The sequence below is a fragment of the Puntigrus tetrazona genome, chromosome 12 (assembly GCF_018831695.1).
Source record: "Puntigrus tetrazona isolate hp1 chromosome 12, ASM1883169v1, whole genome shotgun sequence".
In the NCBI taxonomy this organism is placed as follows: Eukaryota; Metazoa; Chordata; class Actinopteri; order Cypriniformes; family Cyprinidae; genus Puntigrus; species Puntigrus tetrazona.
Window position 1 is genome coordinate 4,036,673 of NC_056710.1, and position 18,713 is coordinate 4,055,385.

The following is an 18,713-nucleotide window of genomic DNA, read 5'->3' on the forward strand; positions in this document are numbered from 1 at the left end:
CAGGGTCTTTGGGTAGGTGCTCCACTGGTAGGCGCTGGAGTGAGATAGAGACATCTGGTATGTCCTGGCGATCAGGTAAAGCCAAGTCTTTTCCCTCTCGCATGTGAGTGCAGATCTTAGCTCTGATCAAACACACACCTGAATGGGCTAATCAAGACCTTGGGGTCTGTCCACAAAGGACAGTCAGCTAATATTTGCTAAAACTCAAAATTGTTTATTTTCAACCAAAAACTTTTAGTGACTGGCATAAAACATTTCATTTTTGGGACAGTTGTTGCCCTTTGCTTCTGTTTTTTTATTCCAGTTATTTTTCCAGCACTGCAGTGAAAAATTGATGTTCAGGTTCAGCAGGTGCTCTGTTGGAAGGAGCAGAGCTAAGAAATAAGCTGGCAGACTTTGTTCAGGCACAGCAACCTGAGAGCCCCCAACCGCTCTGGCAGCCCCCGTAGAGACCCGGGCTTTAGGCGCTTTGCCAACAGCCACGCTTCCCAGTAGGTAAGTGCTACCTCAACATTTGAGTTCACATATGCGACCTTCCTCCGGCACCTCTTGGTTTTCACTTGTTTTAAAGTAAAAACTGCAATGGGTCCAGATCAAAGGACACCTTATAGCGGTTTGTGAGTCTGTCACAACATCACTGAAGTGCACATACAGCCTTGCGTAGCCTAAACCATTGCTGGCAGCAGTGGGTTCGAACCCGCCCCTGAGACTGGGCCTAAATCCAGCGCCTTAGACCACTCAGCCCCGCTACCCCCACGCAACTGCCGTGGGCGCTTTTTCACTCTCCTCTCGGCTCAGCCATAAGAGTCTTGAGAAAAAACACAGAGCCAACGCTGTAGCGGTGAGATCGACCACGCCCCAGAGACTGGAGCCTTGTCAGCGCCTTAGACCGCTCGTACGCTACCCGCCGAAAGCACAGCTTGCCAGGCTGGATTTTTTTGCATCTAGTTACGAGTGCAGATAGTTTTGTTCAAATGCACCTGGATGTGTGTCAGGCCACAACTGAGCCTTCCAAGAGCCTGCTCTGGCACGCACCCAGAAGAGACTGGACCCCTTAATCCAGTGTCTTTGGGTAGGTCACTCCACTAGTAGAGCGGCTGGGTAGAGGAAAGACATCTGGCGGGGTCTTTGCAGGTAGGTGCTCCACTGGTAGGCGCTGGAGGCCCAGAGGATGAGACATCTAGTATGTACAAGCGGTCGTGAGCCAAGTCTTTCCTCCTCGCATGTGGAGTGCAGATCTTAACCTGATCAAACACACACCTGAAGAGGCTAATCAAGACAGTCAGGGTCTGTCCACCAAAGGCAGTCAGCTGTGTGCCTTGAAACTCAAAATTGTTTGTTTTCAACCAAAACTTTCAGTGACTGACGCAACATTTCACATTTTTAGGATGATTTATTTGCCTTTGCTTCTTGTTTTTTTATTCCAGTTATTTTTTTTCAGCTTTTTGCAGTGAAAATTGATGTTCAGGTTCAACAGGGTGCCTCTGTTGGAAAGGAGCAGGCTAAGGAAATAATGACAGACTTTATTCAGGCACAGCAACTTCAGAGCTAACTCCCACTCTGGCATGCCCCGGCTAAGAGACCAGACCTTAGCGCTTTCGCGCCAGCTTGGTGCCTTTGATGGGTAGGTGCTGCCTCCAACATTTTAGGAAGTTTACGCGCCTGACCTTGCCTCCAAAGCACACCTCTTGGTTTACTTGTTTAAAGTAAAAAACTGCCCGACGAATCGGATCAAGGACACCTTAGCAGCGGTTTCGTGGGGTCTGTCACAACATCACTGAGTGCACATGCAGCCTTGCTTGGCTAAACCATTGCTGGCAGCGGTGGGATTGAACCCCGCCCCTGAGAGACTGGAGCCTAAATCCAGCGCCTTAGACCACTCGGCCACGCTACCCCCACGCAACTGCCCACCGTGGCGCTTTTACACTCTCACTCTCGGCTCGGCCACCAGAGTCTTGAAAAAAAACACAGGCGCACTGGCAGCGGTGGGATTCAGGCCACACCCCGAAGAGACTGGAGCCTTAATCCAGCGCCAGACCGCTCGCCACGCTACCCCACAAAGCCGACTTACTTGGGCTGATTTTTCGCATCTAGTTACGGAGTGCAGATAGTTTTTGTTCAAATGCACCTGGATGTGTCAAAGAGCCTGACACAGAGCCTTCCAGAGCCTGCTCTGGCACCGCACCCGAAAGAGACTGGACCCTTAATCCAGTGTCTTTGGGTGGGTGCTCCACTGTAGTAGAGGCGCTGGAGGTAGAGGAAAAGACATCTGGCAGGGTCTTTGGGTAGGTGCTCCACTGGTAGAGGCGCTGGAGGTAGAGGATGAGACATCTGGTATGTCCCTGGCGGTCGTGGAAAGCCAAGTCTTTCCCTCTCGCATGTGGAGTGCAGATCTTAACCTGATCAAACACACCTGAATAGGCTAATCAAGACCTTAGGGTCTGTCCACAAAAGCAGTCAGCTGTGTTGCCCTGAAACTCAAAATTGTTTGTTTTCAACCAAAAACTTTCAGTGACTGGCCTTGGCTGTTTCCATTTTTGGGGCGATTTATTGCCTTTAGCTATTGTTTTTTTATTCCAGTTATTTTTCAGCTTTTGCAGTGAAAAATTGATGTTCCCGGGTTCAACAGGGTGCCTCTGTTGGAAAGGAGCAGGCTAAGGAAAGCAAAAGCGGCAGACTTTGTTCAGGCACAGCAACCACAAGAGCCACAACCCGCTCTGGCATGCCCCGTAGAAAGCGGAGCCTTAGCGCTTTACGCCGGCAGCCACGCTTCCCAGTGGGTAGGTGCTACACACTCCAACATTTTCGGAAGTTCACATATGCGACCTTGCCTCAAGCACACCTCTTGGTTTTACTTGTTTAAAGTAAAAACTGCGACAGATCGGATCAAGGACACCTTGCCGCAGCGGTTTCGTAGGGTCTGTCACAACATCACTGAGTGCACATGCAGCCTTGCTTGGCTAAACCATTGCTGGCAGCGGTGGGATTCGAACCCACGCCCCTGAGAGACTGGAGCCTAAATCAGCGCCTTAGACCACTCGGCCACGCTACCCCACGCAACTGCCCACCGTGGGCGCTTTTTTACACTCTCACTCTCGGCTCGGCCATAGAGTCTTGAAAAAAAAACACAGGCGCACTGGCAGCGGTGGGATTCGAACCACGCCCGAGAAGAGACTGGAGCCTTAATCCAGCGCCTTAGGCGCTTTCGACCACGCTACCCCACAAAGCCGACTTACTTGGGCTGATTTTTTTCGCATCTAGTTCACAGTGCAGATAGTTTTTGTTCAAATGCACCTGGATGTGTGTCAAGAGCCTGACACAAGAGCCTTCCAAGAGCCTGCTCTGGCACGCACCCGAAGAGACTGGACCCTTAATCCAGTGTCTTTGGGTAGGTGCTCCACTGGTAGGCGCTGGAGGTAGAGGAAAAGACATCTGGCAGGGTCTTTGGGTAGGTGCTCCACTGGTAGAGGCGCTGGAGGTAGAGGATGAGACATCTGGTATGTCCCTGGCGGTCGTGGAAAGCCAAGTCTTTTTCCCTCTCGCATGTGGAGTGCAGATCTTAACCTGATCAAACACACCTGAATGGGCTAATCAAGACCTTAGGGTCTGTCCACAAAGGCAGTCAGCTGTGTTGCCCTGAAACTCAAAATTGTTTGTTTTCAACCAAAAACTTTCAGTGACTGGCCTTAGCTGTTTCCATTTTTGGGACGATTTATTGCCTTTAGCTATTGTTTTTTTATTCCAGTTATTTTTCAGCTTTTGCAGTGAAAAATTGATGTTCGGGTTCAACAGGGTGCCTCTGTTGGAAAGGAGCAGGCTAAGGAAAGCAAAAGCGGCAGACTTTGTTCAGGCACAGCAACCACAAGAGCCACAACCCGCTCTGGCATGCCCCGTAGAAACCGGAGGCCTTAGCGCTTTACATCGCCAGCCACGCTTCCCAGTGGGTAGGTGCTACACACTCCAACATTTTCGGAAGTTCACATATGCGACCTTGCCTCAAGCACACCTCTTGGTTTTACTTGTTTAAAGTAAAAACTGCCGGCAGATCGGATCAAGGACACTTTACTGTAGCGGTTTCGTAGGGTCTGTCACAACATCACTGAGTGCACATGCAGCCTTGCTTGGCTAAACCATTGCTGGCAGCGGTGGGATTGAACCACGCCCCTGAGAGACTGGAGCCTAAATCCAGCGCCTTAGACCACTCGGCCCACGCTACCCCACGCAACTGCCCACCGTGGGCGCTTTTTGCACTCTCACTCTCGGCTCGGCCATAGAGTCTTGAAAAAAACAGGCATGCACTGGCAGCGGTGGGATTGAACCACGCCCCGAAGAGACTGGAGCCTTAATCCAGCGCCTTAGACCGCTCGACCACGCTACCCCACAAAGCCGACTTACTTGGGCTGATTTTTCGCATCTAGTTCTACGGAGTGCAGATAGTTTTTGTTCAAATGCACCTGGATGTGTGTCAAGAGCCTGACACAAGAGCCTTCCAAGAGCCTGCTCTGTACGCACCCGAAGAGACTGGACCCTTAATCCAGTGTCTTTGGGTAGGTGCTCCACTGGTAGAGGCGCTGGAGGTAGAGGAAAAGACATCTGGCAGGGTCTTTGGGTAGGTGCTCCACTGGTAGAGGCGCTGGAGGTAGAGGATGAGACATCTGGTATGTCCCTGGCGGTCGTGGAAAGCCAAGTCTTTTCCCTCTCGCATGTGGAGTGCAGATCTTAACCTGATCAAACACACCTGAATGGGCTAATCAAGACCTTAGGGTCTGTCCACAAAAGGCAGTCAGCTGTGTTGCCCTGAAACTCAAAATTGTTTGTTTTCAACCAAAAACTTTCAGTGACTGGCCTTAGCTGTTTCCATTTTTGGGACGATTTATTGCCTTTAGCTATTGTTTTTTTTTCCAGTTATTTTTCAGCTTTTGCAGTGAAAAATTGATGTTCGGGTTCAACAGGGTGCCTCTGTTGGAAAGGAGCAGGCAGGCTAAGGAAAAAAAGCGGCAGACTTTGTTCAGGCACAGCAACCACAAGAGCCACAACCCGCTCTGGCATGCCCCGTAGAAACCGGGCCTTAGCGCTTTACATCGGCAGCCACGCTTCCCAGTGGGTAGGTGCTACACACTCCAACATTTTCGGAAGTTCACATATGCGACCTTGCCTCAAGCACACCTCTTGGTTTTACTTGTTTAAAGTAAAAACTGCCGGCAGATCGGATCAAGGACACTTTAGCAGCGGTTTCGTAGGGTCTGTCACAACATCACTGAGTGCACATGCAGCCTTGCTTGGCTAAACCATTGCTGGCAGCGGTGGGATTCGAACCACGCCCCTGAGAGACTGGAGCCTAAATCCAGCGCCTTAGACCACTCGGCCACGCTACCCCACGCAACTGCCCACCGTGGGCGCTTTTTGCACTCTCACTCTCGGCTCGGCCATAAGTCTTGAAAAAAAAAACACAGGCAGCACTGGCAGCGGTGGGATTGAACCACGCCCCCGAAGAGACTGGAGCCTTAATCCAGCGCCTTAGACCGCTCGCCACGCTACCCCACAAAAGCCGACTTACTTGGGCTGATTTTTCGCATCTAGTTCACGGAGTGCAGATAGTTTTTGTTCAAATGCACCTGGATGTGTGTCAGAGCCTGACACAAGAGCCTTCCAGAGCCTGCTCTGTACGCACCCGAAGAGACTGGACCCTTAATCCAGTGTCTTTGGGTAGGTGCTCCACTGGTAGAGGCGCTGGAGGTAGAGGAAAAGACATCTGGCAGGGTCTTTGGGTAGGTGCTCCACTGGTAGAGCGCTGGAGGTAGAGGATGAGACATCTGGTATGTCCCTGGCGGTCGTGGAAAGCCAAGTCTTTTCCCTCTCGCATGTGGAGTGCAGATCTTAACCTGATCAAACACACCTGAATGGGCTAATCAAGACCTTAGGGTCTGTCCACACAAAGGCAGTCAGCTGTGTTGCCCTGAAACTCAAAATTGTTTGTTTTCAACCAAAAACTTTCAGTGACTGGCCTTGGCTGTTTCCATTTTTGGGACGATTTATTGCCTTTAGCTATTGTTTTTATTCCAGTTATTTTTCAGCTTTTGCAGTGAAAAATTGATGTTCCGAGTTCAACAGGGTGCCTCTGTTGGAAAGGAGCAGGCTAAGGAAAGCAAAAGCGGCAGACTTTGTTCAGGCACAGCAACCACAAGAGCCACAACCCGCTCTGGCATGCCCCGTAGAAACCGGAGCCTTAGCGCTTTACGCCAGCAGCCACGCTTCCCAGTGGGTAGGTGCTACACACTCCAACATTTTCGGAAGTTCACATATGCGACCTTGCCTCAAGCACACCTCTTGGTTTTACTTGTTTAAAGTAAAACTGCCGGCAGATCGGATCAAAGGACACCTTGCTAGCGGTTTCGTAGGGTCTGTCACAACATCACTGAGTGCACATGCAGCCTTGCTTGGCTAAACCATTGCTGGCAGCGGTGGGATTCGAACCCACGCCCCTGAGAGACTGGAGCCTAAATCCAGCGCCTTAGACCACTCGGCCACGCTACCCCACGCAACTGCCCACCGTGGGCGCTTTTTACACTCTCACTCTCGGCTCGGCCATAAGAGTCTTGAAAAAAAAACACAGATGCACTGGCAGCGGTGGGATTCGAACCACGCCCCGAAGAGACTGGAGCCTTAATCCAGCGCCTTAGACCGCTCGGCCACGCTACCCCTAAAGCCGACTTACTTGGGCTGATTTTTTTCGCATCTAGTTACGGAGTGCAGATAGTTTTGTTCAAATGCACCTGGATGTGTGTCAAGAGCCTGACACAAGAGCCTTCCAAGAGCCTGCTCTGCACGCACCGAAGAGACTGGACCCTTAATCCAGTGTCTTTGGGTGGGTGCTCCACTGGTAGAGGCGCTGGAGGTAGAGGAAAAGACATCTGGCAGGGTCTTTGGGTAGGTGCTCCACTGGTAGAGGCGCTGGAGGTAGAGGATGAGACATCTGGTATGTCCCTGGCGGTCGTGGAAAGCCAAGTCTTTTCCCTCTCGCATGTGGAGTGCAGATCTTAACCTGATCAAACACACCTGAATGGGCTAATCAAGACCTTAGGGTCTGTCCACAAAAGGCAGTCAGCTGTGTTGCCCTGAAACTCAAAATTGTTTGTTTTCAACCAAAAACTTTCAGTGACTGGCCTTGGCTGTTTCCATTTTTGGGACGATTTATTGCCTTTAGCTATTGTTTTTTTATTCCAGTTATTTTTCAGCTTTTGCAGTGAAAAATTGATGTTCGGGTTCAACAGGGTGCCTCTGTTGGAAAGGAGCAGGCTAAGGAAAGCAAAAGCGGCAGACTTTGTTCAGGCACAGCAACCACAAGAGCCACAACCCGCTCTGGCATGCCCCGTAGAAACCCGGGCCTTAGCGCTTTACATCGGCAGCCACGCTTCCCAGTGGGTAGGTGCTACACACTCCAACATTTCGGAAGTTCACATATGCGACCTTGCCTCAAGCACACCTCTTGGTTTTACTTGTTTAAAGTAAAAACTGCCGGCAGATCGGATCAAGGACACTTTTAGCGGTTTCGTAGGGTCTGTCACAACATCACTGAGTGCACATGCAGCCTTGCTTGGCTAAACCATTGCTGGCAGCGGTGGGATTCGAACCCGCCCCTGAGAGACTGGAGCCTAAATCCAGCGCCTTAGACCACTCGGCCACGCTACCCCACGCAACTGCCCACCGTGGGCGCTTTTTACACTCTCACTCTCGGCTCGGCCATAAGAGTCTTGAAAAAAAAAAACACACAGGCGCACTGGCAGCGGTGGGATTCGAACCACGCCCGAAGAGACTGGGCCTTAATCCAGCGCCTTTAGACCGCTCGGCCACGCTACCCCACAAAGCCGACTTACTTGGGCTGATTTTTTCGCATCTAGTTACAGTGCAGATAGTTTTTGTTCAAATGCACCTGGATGTGTGTCAAGAGCCTGACACAAGAGCCTTCCAAGAGCCTGCTCTGTACGCACCGAAGAGACTGGACCCTTAATCCAGTGTCTTTGGGTAGGTGCTCCACTGGTAGGCGCTGGAGGTAGAGGAAAAGACATCTGGCAGGGTCTTTGGGTAGGTGCTCCACTGGTAGGCGCTGGAGGTAGAGGATGAGACATCTGGTATGTCCCTGGCGGTCGTGGAAAGCCAAGTCTTTTCCCTCTCGCATGTGGAGTGCAGATCTTAACCTGATCAAACACACCTGAATGGGCTAATCAAGACCTTAGGGTCTGTCCACAAAGGCAGTCAGCTGTGTTGCCCTGAAACTCAAAATTGTTTGTTTTCAACCAAAAACTTTGAGTGACTGGCCTTGGCTGTTTCCATTTTTGGGACGATTTATTGCCTTTAGCTATTGTTTTTTTATTCCAGTTATTTTTTCAGCTTTTGCAGTGAAAAATTGATGTTCGGGTTCAACAGGGTGCCTCTGTTGGAAAGGAGCAGGCTAAGGAAAGCAAAAGCGGCAGACTTTGTTCAGGCACAGCAACCACAGAGCCACAACCCCGCTCTGGCATGCCCCGTAGAAACCGGAGCCTTAGCGCTTTACATCGCAGCCACGCTTCCCAGTGGGTAGGTGCTACACACTCCAACATTTTCGGAAGTTCACATATGCGACCTTGCCTCAAGCACACCTCTTGGTTTTACTTGTTTAAAGTAAAAACTGCCGGCAGATCGGATCAAGGACACTTTAGCAGCGGTTTCGTAGGGTCTGTCACAACATCACTGAGTGCACATGCAGCCTTGCTTGGCTAAACCATTGCTGGCAGCGGTGGGATTCGAACCCGCCCCTGAGAGACTGGAGCCTAAATCCAGCGCCTTAGACCACTCGACCCACGCTACCCCACGCAACTGCCCACCGTGGCGCTTTTTGCACTCTCACTCTCGGCTCGGCCATAGAGTCTTGAAAAAAAAACACAGATGCACTGGCAGCGGTGGGATTGAACCACGCCCCGAAGAGACTGGAGCCTTAATCCAGCGCCTTAGACCGCTCGACCACGCTACCCCACAAAGCCGACTTACTTGGGCTGATTTTTTCGCATCTAGTTACGGAGTGCAGATAGTTTTTGTTCAAATGCACCTGGATGTGTGTCAAGAGCCTGACACAAGAGCCTTCCAGAGCCTGCTCTGCACGCACCCGAAGAGACTGGACCCTTAATCCAGTGTCTTTGGGTGGAGTGCTCCACTGGTAGAGGCGCTGGAGGTAGAGGAAAAGACATCTGGCAGGGTCTTTGGGTAGGTGCTCCACTGGTAGAGGCGCTGGAGGTAGAGGATGAGACATCTGGTATGTCCCTGGCGGTCGTGGAAAGCCAAGTCTTTTCCCTCTCGCATGTGGAGTGCAGATCTTAACCTGATCAAACACACCTGAATGGGCTAATCAAGACCTTAGGGTCTGTCCACAAAAAGGCAGTCAGCTGTGTTGCCCTGAAACTCAAAATTGTTTGTTTTCAACCAAAAACTTTCAGTGACTGGCCTTGGCTGTTTCCATTTTTGGGACGATTTATTGCCTTTAGCTATTGTTTTTATTCCAGTTATTTTTCAGCTTTTGCAGTGAAAAATTGATGTTCAGGTTCAACAGGGTGCCTCTGTTGGAAAGGAGCAGGCTAAGGAAAGCAAAAGCGGCAGACTTTGTTCAGGCACAGCAACCACAAGAGCCACAACCCGCTCTGGCATGCCCCGTAGAGACCGGAGCCTTAGCGCTTTACATCGGCAGCCACGCTTCCCAGTGGGTAGGTGCTACACACTCCAACATTTTCGGAAGTTCACATATGCGACCTTGCCTCAAGCACACCTCTTGGTTTTACTTGTTTAAAGTAAAAACTGCCGGCAGATCGGATCAAGGACACTTTGCTTAGCGGTTTCGTAGGGTCTGTCACAACATCACTGAGTGCACATGCAGCCTTGCTTGGCTAAACCATTGCTGGCAGCGGTGGGATTCGAACCCACGCCCCCTGAGAGACTGGAGCCTAAATCCAGCGCCTTAGACCACTCGGCCACGCTACCCCACGCAACTGCCCACCGTGGGCGCTTTTTTGCACTCTCACTCTCGGCTCGGCCATAAGAGTCTTCGAAAAAAACACAGATGCACTGGCAGCGGTGGGATTCGAACCACGCCCCGAAGAGACTGGAGCCTTAATCCAGCGCCTTAGACCGCTCGGCCACGCTACCCCACAAAGCCGACTTACTTGGGCTGATTTTTTTCGCATCTAGTTCACGGAGTGCAGATAGTTTTTGTTCAAATGCACCTGGATGTGTGTCAAGAGCCTGACACAGAGCCTTCCAGAGCCTGCTCTGTACGCACCCGAAGAGACTGGACCCTTAATCCAGTGTCTTTGGGTAGGTGCTCCACTGGTAGAGGCGCTGGAGGTAGAGGAAAAGACATCTGGCAGGGTCTTTGGGTAGGTGCTCCACTGGTAGAGGCGCTGGAGGTAGAGGATGAGACATCTGGTATGTCCCTGGCGGTCGTGGAAAGCCAAGTCTTTTCCCTCTCGCATGTGGAGTGCAGATCTTAACCTGATCAAACACACCTGAATGGGCTAATCAAGACCTTAGGGTCTGTCCACAAAAGGCAGTCAGCTGTGTTGCCCTGAAACTCAAAATTGTTTGTTTTCAACCAAAAACTTTCAGTGACTGGCCTTGGCTGTTTCCATTTTTTGGGACGATTTATTGCCTTTAGCTATTGTTTTTTTATTCCAGTTATTTTTTTCAGCTTTTGCAGTGAAAAATTGATGTTCGGGTTCAACAGGGTGCCTCTGTTGGAAAGGAGCAGGCTAAGGAAAGCAAAGCGGCAGACTTTGTTCAGGCACAGCAACCACAAGAGCCACAACCCGCTCTGGCATGCCCCGTAGAAACCGGGCCTTAGCGCTTTACATCGCTTGGCCACGCTTCCCAGTGGGTAGGTGCTACACACTCCAACATTTTCGGAAGTTCACATATGCGACCTTGCCTCAAGCACACCTCTTGGTTTTACTTGTTTAAAGTAAAAACTGCCGGCAGATCGGATCAAGGACACTTTAGCAGCGGTTTCGTAGGGTCTGTCACAACATCACTGAGTGCACATGCAGCCTTGCTTGGCTAAACCATTGCTGGCAGCGGTGGGATTCGAACCACGCCCCTGAGAGACTGGAGCCTAAATCCAGCGCCTTAGACCACTCGGCCACGCTACCCCACGCAACTGCCCACCGTGGGCGCTTTTTTGCACTCTCACTCTCGGCTCGGCCATAAGAGTCTTGAAAAAAAACAGATGCACTGGCAGCGGTGGGATTGAACCACGCCCCGAAGAGACTGGAGCCTTAATCCAGCGCCTTAGACCGCTCGGCCCACGCTACCCCACAAAGCCGACTTACTTGGGCTGATTTTTTTCGCATCTAGTTACAGTGCAGATAGTTTTTGTTCAAATGCACCTGGATGTGTGTCAAGAGCCTGACACAAGAGCCTTCAAGAGCCTGCTCTGGCACGCACCGAAGAGACTGGACCCTTAATCCAGTGTCTTTGGGTAGGTGCTCCACTGGTAGGCGCTGGAGGTAGAGGAAAAGACATCTGGCAGGGTCTTTGGGTAGGTGCTCCACTGGTAGGCGCTGGAGGTAGAGGATGAGACATCTGGTATGTCCCTGGCGGTCGTGGAAAGCCAAGTCTTTTCCCTCTCGCATGTGGAGTGCAGATCTTAACCTGATCAAACACACCTGAATGGGCTAATCAAGACCTTAGGGTCTGTCCACAAAAGGCAGTCAGCTGTGTTGCCCTGAAACTCAAAATTGTTTGTTTTCAACCAAAAACTTTCAGTGACTGGCCTTGGCTGTTTCCATTTTTGGGACGATTTATTGCCTTTAGCTATTGTTTTTTTATTCCAGTTATTTTTCAGCTTTTGCAGTGAAAAATTGATGTTCGGGTTCAACAGGGTGCCTCTGTTGGAAAGGAGCAGGCTAAGGAAAGCAAAAGCGGCAGACTTTGTTCAGGCACAGCAACCACAAGAGCCACAACCCGCTCTGGCATGCCCCGTAGAAACCGGAGCCTTAGCGCTTTACATCGCAGCCACGCTTCCCAGTGGGTAGGTGCTACACACTCCAACATTTTCGGAAGTTCACATATGCGACCTTGCCTCAAGCACACCTCTTGGTTTTACTTGTTTAAAGTAAAAACTGCCGGCAGATCGGATCAAGGACACTTTACAGCGGTTTCGTAGGGTCTGTCACAACATCACTGAGTGCACATGCAGCCTTGCTTGGCTAAACCATTGCTGGCAGCGGTGGGATTCGAACCCACGCCCCTGAGAGACTGGAGCCTAAATCCAGCGCCTTAGACCACTCGGCCACGCTACCCCACGCAACTGCCCACCGTGGGCGCTTTTTGCACTCTCACTCTCGGCTCGGCCATAAGAGTCTTGAAAAAAAACACAGCGCACTGGCAGCGGTGGGATTGAACCACGCCCCGAAGAGACTGGAGCCTTAATCCAGCGCCTTAGACCGCTCGGCCACGCTACCCCACAAAGCCGACTTACTTGGGCTGATTTTTCGCATCTAGTTCACGGAGTGCAGATAGTTTTTGTTCAAATGCACCTGGATGTGTGTCAAGAGCCTGACACAAGAGCCTTCCAGAGCCTGCTCTGGCACGCACCGAAGAGACTGGACCCTTAATCCAGTGTCTTTGGGTAGGTGCTCCACTGGTAGAGGCGCTGGAGGTAGAGGAAAAGACATCTGGCAGGGTCTTTGGGTAGGTGCTCCACTGGTAGAGGCGCTGGAGGTAGAGGATGAGACATCTGGTATGTCCCTGGCGGTCGTGGAAAGCCAAGTCTTTTCCCTCTCGCATGTGGAGTGCAGATCTTAACCTGATCAAACACACCTGAATGGGCTAATCAAGACCTTAGGGTCTGTCCACAAAAGGCAGTCAGCTGTGTTGCCCTGAAACTCAAAATTGTTTGTTTTCAACCAAAAACTTTCAGTGACTGGCCTTGGCTGTTTCCATTTTTGGGACGATTTATTGCCTTTAGCTATTGTTTTTATTCCAGTTATTTTTTTCAGCTTTTGCAGTGAAAAATTGATGTTCCAGGTTCAACAGGGTGCCTCTGTTGGAAAGGAGCAGGCTAAGGAAAGCAAAAGCGGCAGACTTTGTTCAGGCACAGCAACCACAAGAGCCACAACCCGCTCTGGCATGCCCCGTAGAAACCGGGCCTTAGCGCTTTACATGCCGGCAGCCACGCTTCCCAGTGGGTAGGTGCTACACACTCCAACATTTTCGGAAGTTCACATATGCGACCTTGCCTCAAGCACACCTCTTGGTTTTACTTGTTTAAAGTAAAAACTGCCGGCAGATCGGATCAAGGACACTTACTTGCGGTTTCGTAGGGTCTGTCACAACATCACTGAGTGCACATGCAGCCTTGCTTGGCTAAACCATTGCTGGCAGCGGTGGGATTCGAACCCGCCCCTGAGAGACTGGAGCCTAAATCCAGCGCCTTAGACCACTCGGCCACGCTACCCCACGCAACTGCCCACCGTGGGCGCTTTTTGCACTCTCACTCTCGGCTCGGCCATAGAGTCTTGAAAAAACACAGGCGCACTGGCAGCGGTGGGATTTGAACCCACGCCCCGAAGAGACTGGAGCCTTAATCCAGCGCCTTAGACCGCTCGGCCACGCTACCCCACAAAGCCGACTTACTTGGGCTGATTTTTTTCGCATCTAGTTACGGAGTGCAGATAGTTTTTGTTCAAATGCACCTGGATGTGTGTCAAGAGCCTGACACAAGAGCCTTCCAAGAGCCTGCTCTGTACGCACCGAAGAGACTGGACCCTTAATCCAGTGTCTTTGGGTAGGTGCTCCACTGGTAGAGGCGCTGGAGGTAGAGGAAAGACATCTGGCAGGGTCTTTGGGTAGGTGCTCCACTGGTAGGCGCTGGAGGTAGAGGATGAGACATCTGGTATGTCCCTGGCGGTCGTGGAAAGCCAAGTCTTTTCCCTCTCGCATGTGGAGTGCAGATCTTAACCTGATCAAACACACCTGAATGGGCTAATCAAGACCTTAGGGTCTGTCCACAAAAGGCAGTCAGCTGTGTTGCCCTGAAACTCAAAATTGTTTGTTTTCAACCAAAAACTTTCAGTGACTGGCCTTGGCTGTTTCCATTTTTGGGACGATTTATTGCCTTTAGCTATTTTTTTTATTCCAGTTATTTTTCAGCTTTTGCAGTGAAAAATTGATGTTCCAGGTTCAACAGGGTGCCTCTGTTGGAAAGGAGCAGGCTAAGGAAAGCAAAAGCGGCAGACTTTGTTCAGGCACAGCAACCACAAGAGCCACAACCCGCTCTGGCATGCCCCGTAGAAACCGGAGCCTTAGCGCTTTACATCGCGGCAGCCACGCTTCCCAGTGGGTAGGTGCTACACACTCCAACATTTCGGAAGTTCACATATGCGACCTTGCCTCAAGCACACCTCTTGGTTTTACTTGTTTAAAGTAAAAACTGCCGGCAGATCGGATCAAGGACACTTTAGCAGCGGTTTCGTAGGGTCTGTCACAACATCACTGAGTGCACATGCAGCCTTGCTTGGCTAAACCATTGCTGGCAGCGGTGGGATTCGAACCACGCCCCTGAGAGACTGGAGCCTAAATCCAGCGCCTTAGACCACTCGGCCACGCTACCCCACGCAACTGCCCACCGTGGGCGCTTTTTGCACTCTCACTCTCGGCTCGGCCATAGAGTCTTGAAAAAAAAAACACAGGCGCACTGGCAGCGGTGGGATTCGAACCACGCCCCGAAGAGACTGGAGCCTTAATCCAGCGCCTTAGACCGCTCGGCCACGCTACCCCACAAAGCCGACTTACTTGGGCTGATTTTTCGCATCTAGTTACGGAGTGCAGATAGTTTTTGTTCAAATGCACCTGGATGTGTGTCAAGAGCCTGACACAAGAGCCTTCCAAGAGCCTGCTCTGCACGCACCCGAAGAGACTGGACCCTTAATCCAGTGTCTTTGGGTAGGTGCTCCACTGGTAGAGGCGCTGGAGGTAGAGGAAAAGACATCTGGCAGGGTCTTTGGGTAGGTGCTCCACTGGTAGAGGCGCTGGAGGTAGAGGATGAGACATCTGGTATGTCCCTGGCGGTCGTGGAAAGCCAAGTCTTTTCCCTCTCGCATGTGGAGTGCAGATCTTAACCTGATCAAACACACCTGAATGGGCTAATCAAGACCTTAGGGTCTGTCCACAAAAGGCAGTCAGCTGTGTTGCCCTGAAACTCAAAATTGTTTGTTTTCAACCAAAAACTTTCAGTGACTGGCCTTGGCTGTTTCCATTTTTGGGACGATTTATTGCCTTTAGCTATTGTTTTTATTCCAGTTATTTTTCAGCTTTTGCAGTGAAAAATTGATGTTCAGGTTCAACAGGGTGCCTCTGTTGGAAAGGAGCAGGCTAAGGAAAGCAAAAGCGGCAGACTTTGTTCAGGCACAGCAACCACAAGAGCCACAACCCGCTCTGGCATGCCCCGTAGAAACCGGGCCTTAGCGCTTTACATCGGCAGCCACGCTTCCCAGTGGGTAGGTGCTACACACTCCAACATTTTCGGAAGTTCACATATGCGACCTTGCCTCAAGCACACCTCTTGGTTTTACTTGTTTAAAGTAAAAACTGCCGGCAGATCGGATCAAGGACACTTTAGCAGCGGTTTCGTAGGGTCTGTCACAACATCACTGAGTGCACATGCAGCCTTGCTTGGCTAAACCATTGCTGGCAGCGGTGGGATTCGAACACGCCCCTGAGAGACTGGAGCCTAAATCCAGCGCCTTAGACCACTCGGCCACGCTACCCCACGCAACTGCCCACCGTGGGCGCTTTTTGCACTCTCACTCTCGGCTCGGCCATAGAGTCTTGAAAAAACACAGATGCACTGGCAGCGGTGGGATTGAACCACGCCCCGAAGAGACTGGAGCCTTAATCCAGCGCCTTAGACCGCTCGGCCACGCTACCCCACAAAGCCGACTTACTTGGGCTGATTTTTTCGCATCTAGTTACGGAGTGCAGATAGTTTTTGTTCAAATGCACCTGGATGTGTGTCAAGAGCCTGACACAAGAGCCTTCCAAGAGCCTGCTCTGGCACGCACCCGAAGAGACTGGACCCTTAATCCAGTGTCTTTGGGTAGGTGCTCCACTGGTAGAGCTGCTGGAGGTAGAGGAAAAGACATCTGGCAGGGTCTTTGGGTAGGTGCTCCACTGGTAGAGGCGCTGGAGGTAGAGGATGAGACATCTGGTATGTCCCTGGCGGTCGTGGAAAGCCAAGTCTTTTTCCCTCTCGCATGTGGAGTGCAGATCTTAACCTGATCAAACACACCTGAATGGGCTAATCAAGACCTTAGGGTCTGTCCACAAAAGGCAGTCAGCTGTGTTGCCCTGAAACTCAAAATTGTTTGTTTTCAACCAAAAACTTTCAGTGAGTGGCCTTGGCTGTTTCCAATTTTTGGGACGATTTATTGCCTTTAGCTATTGTTTTTATTCCAGTTATTTTTTCAGCTTTTGCAGTGAAAAATTGATGTTCGGGTCAACAGGGTGCCTCTGTTGGAAAGGAGCAGGCTAAGGAAAGCAAAAGCGGCAGACTTTGTTCAGGCACAGCAACCACAAGAGCCACAACCCGCTCTGGCATGCCCCGTAGAAACCGGAGCCTTAGCGCTTTACATCGCAGCCACGCTTCCCAGTGGGTAGGTGCTACACACTCCAACATTTTCGGAAGTTCACATATGCGACCTTGCCTCAAGCACACCTCTTGGTTTTACTTGTTTAAAGTAAAAACTGCCGGCAGATCGGATCAAGGACACTTTAGCGCGGTTTCGTAGGGTCTGTCACAACATCACTGAGTGCACATGCAGCCTTGCTTGGCTAAACCATTGCTGGCAGCGGTGGGATTGAACCCACGCCCCTGAGAGACTGGAGCCTAAATCCAGCGCCTTAGACCACTCGGCCACGCTACCCCACGCAACTGCCCACCGTGGGCGCTTTTTGCACTCTCACTCTCGGCTCGGCCATAAGAGTCTTGAAAAAACACAGATGCACTGGCAGCGGTGGGATTCGAACCACGCCCCGAAGAGACTGGAGCCTTAATCCAGCGCCTTAGACCGCTCGGCCACGCTACCCCACAAAGCCGACTTACTTGGGCTGATTTTTTTCGCATCTAGTTACAGTGCAGATAGTTTTTGTTCAAATGCACCTGGATGTGTGTCAAGAGCCTGACACAAGAGCCTTCCAAGAGCCTGCTCTGCACGCACCCGAAGAGACTGGACCCTTAATCCAGTGTCTTTGGGTAGGTGCTCCACTGGTAGAGGCGCTGGAGGTAGAGGAAAAGACATCTGGCAGGGTCTTTGGGTAGGTGCTCCACTGGTAGAGGCGCTGGAGGTAGAGGATGAGACATCTGGTATGTCCCTGGCGGTCGTGGAAAGCCAAGTCTTTTCCCTCTCGCATGTGGAGTGCAGATCTTAACCTGATCAAACACACCTGAATGGGCTAATCAAGACCTTAGGGTCTGTCCACAAAAGGCAGTCAGCTGTGTTGCCCTGAAACTCAAAATTGTTTGTTTTCAACCAAAAACTTTCAGTGACTGGCCTTGGCTGTTTCCATTTTTGGGACGATTTATTGCCTTTAGCTATTGTTTTTATTCCAGTTATTTTTCAGCTTTTGCAGTGAAAAATTGATGTTGGTTCAACAGGGTGCCTCTGTTGGAAAGGAGCAGGCTAAGGAAAGCAAAAGCGGCAGACTTTGTTCAGGCACAGCAACCACAAGAGCCACAACCCGCTCTGGCATGCCCCGTAGAAACCGGAGCCTTAGCGCTTTACATCGGCAGCCACGCTTCCCAGTGGGTAGGTGCTACACACTCCAACATTTTCGGAAGTTCACATATGCGACCTTGCCTCAAGCACACCTCTTGGTTTTACTTGTTTAAAGTAAAAACTGCCGGCAGATCGGATCAAGGACACTTTAGCAGCGGTTTCGTAGGGTCTGTCACAACATCACTGAGTGCACATGCAGCCTTGCTTGGCTAAACCATTGCTGGCAGCGGTGGGATTCGAACCACGCCCCTGAGAGACTGGAGCCTAAATCCAGCGCCTTAGACCACTCGGCCACGCTACCCCACGCAACTGCCCACCGTGGGCGCTTTTTGCACTCTCACTCTCGGCTCGGCCATAAGAGTCTTGAAAAAAAACAGAGCGCACTGGCAGCGGTGGGATTCGAACCACGCCCGAAGAGACTGGAGCCTTAATCCAGCGCCTTAGACCGCTCGGCCACGCTACCCCACAAAGCCGACTTACTTGGGCTGATTTTTTTCGCATCTAGTTACAGTGCAGATAGTTTTTGTTCAAATGCACCTGGATGTGTGTCAAGAGCCTGACACAAGAGCCTTCCAGAGCCTGCTCTGCACGCACCCGAAGAGACTGGACCCTTAATCCAGTGTCTTTGGGTAGGTGCTCCACTGGTAGAGGCGCTGGAGGTAGAGGAAAAGACATCTGGCAGGGTCTTTGGGTGGGTGCTCCACTGGTAGAGGCGCTGGAGGTAGAGGATGAGACATCTGGTATGTCCCTGGCGGTCGTGGAAAGCCAAGTCTTTTCCCTCTCGCATGTGGAGTGCAGATCTTAACCTGATCAAACACACCTGAATGGGCTAATCAAGACCTTAGGGTCTGTCCACAAAAGGCAGTCAGCTGTGTTGCCCTGAAACTCAAAATTGTTTGTTTTCAACCAAAAACTTTC

General features: G+C 51.2%; 17 non-coding genes across 17 annotated transcripts; all 17 read right to left on the reverse strand.

Moving 5' to 3' along the window:
* Positions 1-2,972: 2,972 nt before the first annotated feature.
* trnal-uag lies at positions 2,973-3,052 on the reverse strand. Its single transcript has one exon. It is a non-coding gene; the product is annotated as a tRNA-Leu (tRNA).
* A 2,243-nt stretch (positions 3,053-5,295) lies between these two features.
* trnal-uag lies at positions 5,296-5,375 on the reverse strand. The gene has a single exon. It is a non-coding gene; the product is annotated as a tRNA-Leu (tRNA).
* A 1,078-nt stretch (positions 5,376-6,453) lies between these two features.
* Positions 6,454-6,534, reverse strand: trnal-uag. Its single transcript has one exon. It is a non-coding gene; the product is annotated as a tRNA-Leu (tRNA).
* Positions 6,535-6,619: 85 nt separating this feature from the next.
* On the reverse strand, positions 6,620-6,699 carry trnal-aag. Its single transcript has one exon. It is a non-coding gene; the product is annotated as a tRNA-Leu (tRNA).
* Positions 6,700-7,610: 911 nt separating this feature from the next.
* Positions 7,611-7,689, reverse strand: trnal-uag. Its single transcript has one exon. It is a non-coding gene; the product is annotated as a tRNA-Leu (tRNA).
* Positions 7,690-9,923: 2,234 nt separating this feature from the next.
* trnal-uag lies at positions 9,924-10,005 on the reverse strand. Its single transcript has one exon. It is a non-coding gene; the product is annotated as a tRNA-Leu (tRNA).
* Positions 10,006-10,090: 85 nt separating this feature from the next.
* trnal-aag lies at positions 10,091-10,170 on the reverse strand. The gene has a single exon. It is a non-coding gene; the product is annotated as a tRNA-Leu (tRNA).
* A 918-nt stretch (positions 10,171-11,088) lies between these two features.
* Positions 11,089-11,168, reverse strand: trnal-uag. Its single transcript has one exon. It is a non-coding gene; the product is annotated as a tRNA-Leu (tRNA).
* Positions 11,169-12,239: 1,071 nt separating this feature from the next.
* Positions 12,240-12,320, reverse strand: trnal-uag. Its single transcript has one exon. It is a non-coding gene; the product is annotated as a tRNA-Leu (tRNA).
* Positions 12,321-13,398: 1,078 nt separating this feature from the next.
* trnal-uag lies at positions 13,399-13,477 on the reverse strand. The gene has a single exon. It is a non-coding gene; the product is annotated as a tRNA-Leu (tRNA).
* Positions 13,478-13,558: 81 nt separating this feature from the next.
* On the reverse strand, positions 13,559-13,639 carry trnal-aag. Its single transcript has one exon. It is a non-coding gene; the product is annotated as a tRNA-Leu (tRNA).
* A 913-nt stretch (positions 13,640-14,552) lies between these two features.
* On the reverse strand, positions 14,553-14,632 carry trnal-uag. The gene has a single exon. It is a non-coding gene; the product is annotated as a tRNA-Leu (tRNA).
* An 85-nt stretch (positions 14,633-14,717) lies between these two features.
* Positions 14,718-14,797, reverse strand: trnal-aag. The gene has a single exon. It is a non-coding gene; the product is annotated as a tRNA-Leu (tRNA).
* Positions 14,798-16,863: 2,066 nt separating this feature from the next.
* trnal-uag lies at positions 16,864-16,943 on the reverse strand. The gene has a single exon. It is a non-coding gene; the product is annotated as a tRNA-Leu (tRNA).
* Positions 16,944-17,025: 82 nt separating this feature from the next.
* Positions 17,026-17,105, reverse strand: trnal-aag. Its single transcript has one exon. It is a non-coding gene; the product is annotated as a tRNA-Leu (tRNA).
* Positions 17,106-18,016: 911 nt separating this feature from the next.
* trnal-uag lies at positions 18,017-18,096 on the reverse strand. Its single transcript has one exon. It is a non-coding gene; the product is annotated as a tRNA-Leu (tRNA).
* Positions 18,097-18,179: 83 nt separating this feature from the next.
* Positions 18,180-18,258, reverse strand: trnal-aag. Its single transcript has one exon. It is a non-coding gene; the product is annotated as a tRNA-Leu (tRNA).
* Between the last annotated feature and the right edge of the window lie 455 nt (positions 18,259-18,713).